The following is an 8,059-nucleotide window of genomic DNA, read 5'->3' on the forward strand; positions in this document are numbered from 1 at the left end:
CCATAATACATCTAACAATAAGTTATGTCAATTCCTAGGATTGTCTTCCACAACCTTTGTATTCCTTTCTTCAAGGACTTATTGGATGATTCAGCCTGGCCGTTGGCTTGTACATAATAGGGGGTGGAATTAACAAGGTTAATTCCAAACTCTGCCACAAAAGACCTCACCATTTTCCCATCAAACACAGCCCCATTATCAACAGTTATAGTTTGTGGGATGCCAAACCTATGGATTAAATCCTTGATGAATCCAATGACCTCAGTTTGGTCTACAGCCTTGTATGGCTTAGCTTCGACCCACTTGGTGAAGTAATCAGTAGCCACTAAAATGAAGCAATGATGCTCCAAAGATGGTGGGTGTATTTTTCCCATCTTATCCATGGCCCATCCTCTGAATGGCCAAGGCTTTACTACTGCATGCAGGTCAGTTATGGGCACATGCCTTATTGTGCCATGCTTTTGACATGCCTGGCAACCCTTTGCATATTCTATGCAGTCTTTAAGAATAGTTGGCCAATAGTAGGAATGCCTTCGAAGCAGCCATCTCATTTTCACACTAGGCTGATGAGCACCACAGATGCCTTCATGAACCTCAGTCACAGCTGTTAATGCTTCTTTTGGGCCTAAACATTCCAGCAATAGACCATCTCCCCCCTTTTTGTAGAGAGCATTGTTATATATGATGTATTGTATAGATTGCAATTTAATTTTTCTACTGGCCTTGGAGGATGGGCCAGCCAAGTACTGCATTATTGGATGCCTCCAATCTTGTTCCTACAAGTCATTATGATTGACTTCCAGTACCACATTCCTTTTATTTAAGAGTGGTATAGATTTCTGGTATGTTATTTGGCTTATGTCCCTTCGAGTATTATCTCTCCTCTTGAAATTCGAAACTTTCTGAGCCACATCATTAGCTCGATTATTCAAGAATCTTGGGACATGAGTTACATTTGCTATTTGAAATTGAGAAAGCAGATGTAATGCAACAACATAGTATGGCAACATGCTTATACTTTAACATTTGAAAATCTCTTTCACTTGGTTAACCACAAATTGAGAATCTCCAAATATGTCAACTGCATGTACTTGTAATCCAATAAGAATTTTCAATCCCACTATCAAGGCTTCATATTCAGCTTGATTATTAGAACAAGTAGTTTCATCCACTCTTAAACCATGTGTGGTTTCTATTCCTTGTGGTGACTTAATCACTATACCAATTCCAGTTAGGCCATTGGCTTTCGATCCATTGAACCACATTTGCCACAGCTCAACACTAGCCATACCATGTTCCATTATCTCTTGGCTCTCTGTTTGAGATGGATGGTCTACCAAAAAATTAACTAAAACTTGTCCTTTCACTGCCTTTTGGGAAACATATTCTAAATGAAATTCTGACAAAGCTAATACCCATTTGTCAGTTCTTCCCCTCAACATAGGTCTAGATAACATATACTTAACCAAATCTGTGGTTGCAATTACCAAGATAGTTATAGGCAAAAGATAATATCTTAATTTCATTGCAGCAAAATAAAATGCAAGGCAAAGCTTTTCTACAGCTGAATATTTACATTCACAAGAATTTAAAAACCTACTAAGGTAATAAACAGCTTGCTCCTTACCTTCTTCATTGTCTTGGGCTAAGAAAACTCCCAATGAATCTTCTGCTGCAGCTGTATATAACTTCAAAGGCTTATCGCCCTTTGGTGGCATTAGCACTGGAGGGTTGGCCAAGTAGGCTTTGATTCCTTCGAAAGCAATTTGATGCTCTGCTGTCCATACAAATTCCTCTTTATCTCTTAACCTTAACAAGGAAGAACATACTTTAGTTTTTCCTGCAGTGTTAGAAATGAATCTTCGAAGAAAATTAACCTGTCCAAGGAACTTTTGTGATTCCTTCTTACCTGATGGGGGTCTGGCTTCAATGATGGCTTTGGCTTTGTTCTGGTCAATCTGTATTCCTTTCTTGTGTACTACATAGCCCAAGAAATTTCCAGATGATACGCCAAAAGCACACTTAAGAGGATTGAGTTTCAACTTGAACTTTCTCGTTCTTTCGAAAGCTGCTTCTAAGTGAAACAGGTGCTCCTCCATGGATTGGGACATAACTACAATATCATCAATATAACACTCTAAATACCCTCCAATGAGGTCGTGAAAGATAATGTTCATAGCCCTCTGATATGTAGCCCCAGCATTCTTCAGACCAAATGGCATTTTAACCCATTCGAAGGTGCCAATATTTCCAGGACATCTGAATGCTGTTTTGTGAACATCTTCCTCCGCAATGCAGATTTGGTTATAACCAGTGTGCCCATCCATCATTGATAAAATTTGATGCCCTGTTGAACTGTCTACCAGCAAATCTACTATAGGCATAGGATACTCATCTTTTGGAGTTGCTAGATTTAAGTTTCTAAAATCAATGCATACCCTCATTTTACCATTCTTCTTAATTACAGGCACAATATTAGATAGCCATTCAACATACCTGGCTGTCCTAATAAAGTCTGCCTTGAGTAGTCTAAGAATTTCTTCCTTAACTTTCTGAATCACTTCTGGACCCATTTTTCTTGGTTTTTGCTTGTATGGCTTGAAGTTAGGCATCATAGGGAGCCTATGTTCCACTAATGACCTATCCAATCCTGGTAGTTCATTATAAGACCATGTGAAACAATCTTTATATCTCCTCAGAATAACCAACAATTGGTTCCGGTCAAGAGTATTCAACCAAGCACTTATATAAATGGGTTGTTGTACAGAACCTTCCCCTAAATTTATTTCTTCTAAGGAGTCTTGTATCTGAGAACTTACCGGAGCTCCTTTTTTTGATTCCTTTTGGCTTCGAAGCAATCTCCTTGCTATGTTCTGTTCCCAGGTTCTTTGACTCAACCTCTTTACCCTCCTCTTCATAGACAAAGTCTGTCCACAAGGCTTCTTCTTCTTGTATTTCCTGGACTTTTGTTTCTATGTCCAATGCACAGTATTTATCAAGGGCCAAAACTTTGGATTGTTGATGCTCCTGCTTGTAGCCAATTATCATGGCTTTTTTCTCTTGCTCCTGCACTTTTTGGACTATTGACTTTACATCCAATATTGAAAACTTAATTAAAGCCAAAGACTTGGCTTCTGGTGCTTCATCTTGCTGCCTACAACCACTACAACAAATTTGGGATTTAAAGACGAAACAAATTTGTCCCAAAATGTATATATTTCGTCACCCAAAGTAATTACGACGAACATTTTTCGTCACCCGTTTTGTCACCAAAGGGTCGTCGCTAAAGGGTCTTAGAGACGAAAGAAAAATTCGTCATTGAAAATGATAAATTTATGACGAATTTTTTTGTCTCCAATACACTTTGTTGGGAACATACTTGTAAGTAATTAGCGACAAAATATTTTGTCATTAAAGGAGAAATTAGAGACAAAAGTATTTCGTCATAAATATAAGAAATAGAGACGAAACAATTTTGTCACGTTTAATATAAATGAAGACGAAATTTTTTTGTCAAAGAAGCTACCAATAGAGACAAAAACAAATTCATCATTAAAAATGAAAAATTTGTGACGAATTTTTTTGTCTCCAATACACTCTGTTGGGAACATACTTGTAAGTAATTAGCGACAAAATATTTTGTCATTAAAGGAAGAAATTAGAGACAAAAGTATTTTGTCATAAATATAAGAAATAGAGATGAAATAATTTTGTCACGTTTAATATAAACGAAGACAAAAAAAAATTGTCAAAGAAGCTACCAATAGAGACAAAAACAAATTCATTATTAAAAATGATAAATTTGTGACGAATTTTTTTATCTCCAATACATTCTGTTGGGAACATACTTGGAAGTAATTAGCGACAAAATATTTTGTCATTTAAAGAGAAATTAGAGACAAAAGTATTTTGTCATAAAAATAAAAAATGGAGACAAAATAATTTTGTCACGTTTAATATAAACGAAGACGAAAATTTTTTGTCAAAGAAGCTACCAATAGAGACAAAAATAAATTCATCATTAAAAATAATGAAATAATATCAAAAAAATTCGTCACACATTGAGGGTAATAGTGACAAAATGTGACAATATTTTTTGTCATGACAAATTCATTTAGCGACGAAATAAAGAATTCATGACAAAATTAATCATCCACCTAAGCTAAATAAGAGACAAAAAAAAACCTTCTTTAGGGATGAAAAATTTTGTCAATAATTTCATAATATTTTTTTCCACATTATATACCTATTTTATCAAAATCTAAATTTTAGTTCAACAAATATGACCCTGTTCATGTTGAAACCTGTTGAATATAACAATTCCATCACAACTTAACCTAACCTGTTATCAACACATTTACGAATTAACAAAATGAAGATATCCATTCATCATTACAAATAATTTCATCCTAATACAATAAAATAGTGAAATATCCACAAAATATCCAAAAGTTATAACTTGTTCAATTCCACCAAAAATCCAACAATAACTAGTGCAACTCCAAAAAGTATGTGTATCCTTATCAAACAAAAATGAACATTCAAGCAAATTACATCATTGTTGCACGTCAAAAATGCCACTCTAATCAAATCTGCAAAAAAATAAATTAAAAGTTTTAGTAATTAATCAATTATACAAAAGATTAAAAACATTAGTAACTCATCAATTTACAATTAGATCAATTATACAATTTATCCCTGTAACAGACTTTTTTTGAGATTATGAGAACAAAAAATTAATTTTAAGGCTAATTCACAAATGGTGCATCCCATTAATGTGTCGTAAGTTCATACAACTTATATTGGTCCCTCCCAAGGTGCATCCCATTAATGTGTTATAGCTTACCGCTCAGGTGCTAAAGCTAAGTTATCATCACCACTGGAGAAAGGAAGAAGATCAATGAGTGTGGATGGGGGTTCTGTAGTCAGAATTATAAGCTACATCTTCACGCTATTTGCAAGGGGCAAAAAAGAAAAAAGAGAAAAGAGAAGCACCAGGTTAATATTGCAGAAACAGCAAAATCAAAGCCAATCAACAGTTAGGACTCTCACTGACAAATCTTCTCAATCTAATCCTAGTTGCATAAAGTCTAATAAAAGTTCAATTTCAATATCTGAAATGTTTCACTGCTTTGCCTTTGTATTACCAAGTTAGTAAAAAAAATATATGAAACCATTTGAAACATAAAACAACCATCGTAAGTGAGTGGTAAGTCTCCCAAACACACAACAACACAACTCTCAAATGAGCCATACCAGCAAGCACAACAAGTTAACAATCATCCAAGTAGACAAATTACTACAACTAAAAGAACAACAAGGTTTTTAACACTCAATCCCTGGGATGCAAAAATTGTTTTGAGGAGAGTGATGTTGCCAAAGTTCTATGATGAACTTGTGTTGTAATGTATGACAACATTATTGGAATATTTATTCTAACTAACAACATCAAATTTCCAAGAGCCTTGCAAAATATGTTCTGCCAATGCACATAAACATGAAATTTTAGAACTAATGGAATCAAGACATATTTTACTTCAAAATAAAATAATTTTCTTTTATGTACTTGTGAATCTCCATAGCATAAACAGTTACCCCATCATGAAATTATGTTTGAATTCATCATTATGCACAGAGGGGGGAAATATGGAACTCGGAACTTATGCACGAGTTCAGGCATTTTCCTACTCTATCTCCGACCAAACCAATTTCCAAGGTCCGCTTTTTGTTCCTAATCTGGGATTCAGAAAAGATTAAAAAAAAAAAAAAAAAAAAAAAAAAAAAAAGAAGAAGAAGAAGAAGAAGAAGAAGAAAAGAAAAAAAAAAAACACTTTTATCATTGAGAAAGGTCAGATGCATTATGTTAAAAGCATCCAGATTTAGGGCAAAATTTTCAACCCAAAAAGTAAACCAATCAACTTAGACATTCATACATGAAAAACTAAAGAAAAATCATCAGCTGAGGGAAAACCAATCCTTTTTTTATGGTCATGTCACATGGACAGTGGTAGCACATGGGTAAGACAACCAGTGTGGTTACTTCACCTGGACAGCAAGGACACAATGTTGCAGCAACACAGCCATGTCTAAAAAAAAGCATAAGAAAGGAATAGAAGATGTTTCTTACCTCAATAGAGAGGAACATACTCTTCTAGCTCCCCCCAAATAGGGGCCTATGAGCCCACCTACAGCCCCAGCTGTGGCTGTAGTAGACTGAACCAGATTTTTTTCAGCTTCTGATGGTTTAACCATTACTGGCTAACCAAGAAGAGGCTGGCTAGAGAGTGCTATTGCCATAGGGACTAGCATTGCATCAAAAAATTCAATATAACTGCAAAGAAGCTGCATTAGCATCTAGATGGTACTAAGAAGGGAAATGGACATTGATTAGATGTGAAAATGAATACAATAATAAGATTAACAAATGATACTGCCCAGTCTAAACATATTTTTTTCCTTTTTTGGAGGTGGGTGGGGAATATATTATTAACCACACCATCAAACCCACTAACTTGCAGGGGATACAACAAGCAATAAATGGAATGGACCATTATGACTTATAGAATATACCAGCAGTATACAATTTAATGAACTCGAATCATACAATCAAACACTCTCTAATTGTTATTGATCAAATATCTATTAATGCGTGGAAGCACTAGGGAAAGTAAACAACTTCCACTAATAAATGAAATATGAGACATCAAAGCAAATACCATCCTTCACCAAAAAAAAAATGTCCTTCAGTTTTTTTCCACAATATTCACCCTTAATATTTTAAAATCACTAGAATAATACAAATCCATTAATAGCTACGCAATGTTTAAAACATTTCTCCATTACCGAAACCAAATTTTAACCAATGCAATTTCATGAAGCCCATCCCCAAAACCAAAAAAAATAACTTGGCGAGTTTACATTGTGTGGGGGAGGAGGGTGAAAGAGAAGGGCAGGGGGTCATCATCTATCTTACAAAGCATTGGACTTGGCCTTACTGCAATTTTGTTAGCCCATAATTACTTGTCAATTTAGCATGTAGACTTTTTCAATATGATTAGTGTGCCTTTTGCTCTGTCATCTTCACTTGTTGATAACAGCCTTAGTTGTTAAAAGAAGTGTAGACTTCTATCTTTGACCTCATTACAAGATGACAAACCTCCACTAATGATAGAATTAAAATAGTTATAGCATAATAAAAAATTAAATTCAGATAATTTTTTGGCTATGGAAGGAAAAAATAAGTGATATTGTCCACCTTATGCTTATATATGTATAGTCACTAGTGTAATGGAGTTGTATATTCTACAAAGCAACTAACATTGACCCACCTCCTATAAAGCCCACCAACCATCAACAAAAACTTACCAATTTCAACTTTGATTTACAGACACGTATCATTACCACCCGAAGACCCTCATTCACAATGAAAACCTATATCTACAAAATTCCACCAATAATAATCATAATCATAAATATATACACACAAAAGGGGCATAAATAAGAAAGGCAACGGGGCGGGGCGGGGGTGGGCCGGGGACCACACTCCTCGTCCTCGATCCCCAAAAATGATAAATTCCCCGTCCCCGTCCCCGCCCCCAATCCCCAATGGAGAGCCCATCCCCTCCTCCCTATCCCCGCCCCCGACCCTGAACCTGAAAAATCCCCGAATTGTAGCATATCAGAAATTTTTTTTCCCCAACATATTCCATCCAGCAGCATATTTTCAACATTTTTTCAACATATTTTAAGCATATCCAAATTAAAAAATAGCATATCTGTCAATATATCCTATTCAAGCTCCACACAAAAGATATTCAAATAGCATATTGAAGCTCTACTCAATATCATATCTGTCAACAAATTTTCAAATAGCATATCATTCAAAAAAATCAACATATTCAAATAGCATATATGTCAATAGGGATGGCAATCTGTCAATAGCAATCTGTTATGATACACACATACACACATGGTAGACTAAGGTAGACAGCCAAAGGTAGACAGCCATACACACATACACACTGTTATGATACACATATACACACATACCCCTTTGAAC

This window comes from Camellia sinensis, chromosome 13, assembly GCF_055761805.1.
Source record: "Camellia sinensis isolate YWXY chromosome 13, ASM5576180v1, whole genome shotgun sequence".
Taxonomy (NCBI): Eukaryota; Viridiplantae; Streptophyta; class Magnoliopsida; order Ericales; family Theaceae; genus Camellia; species Camellia sinensis.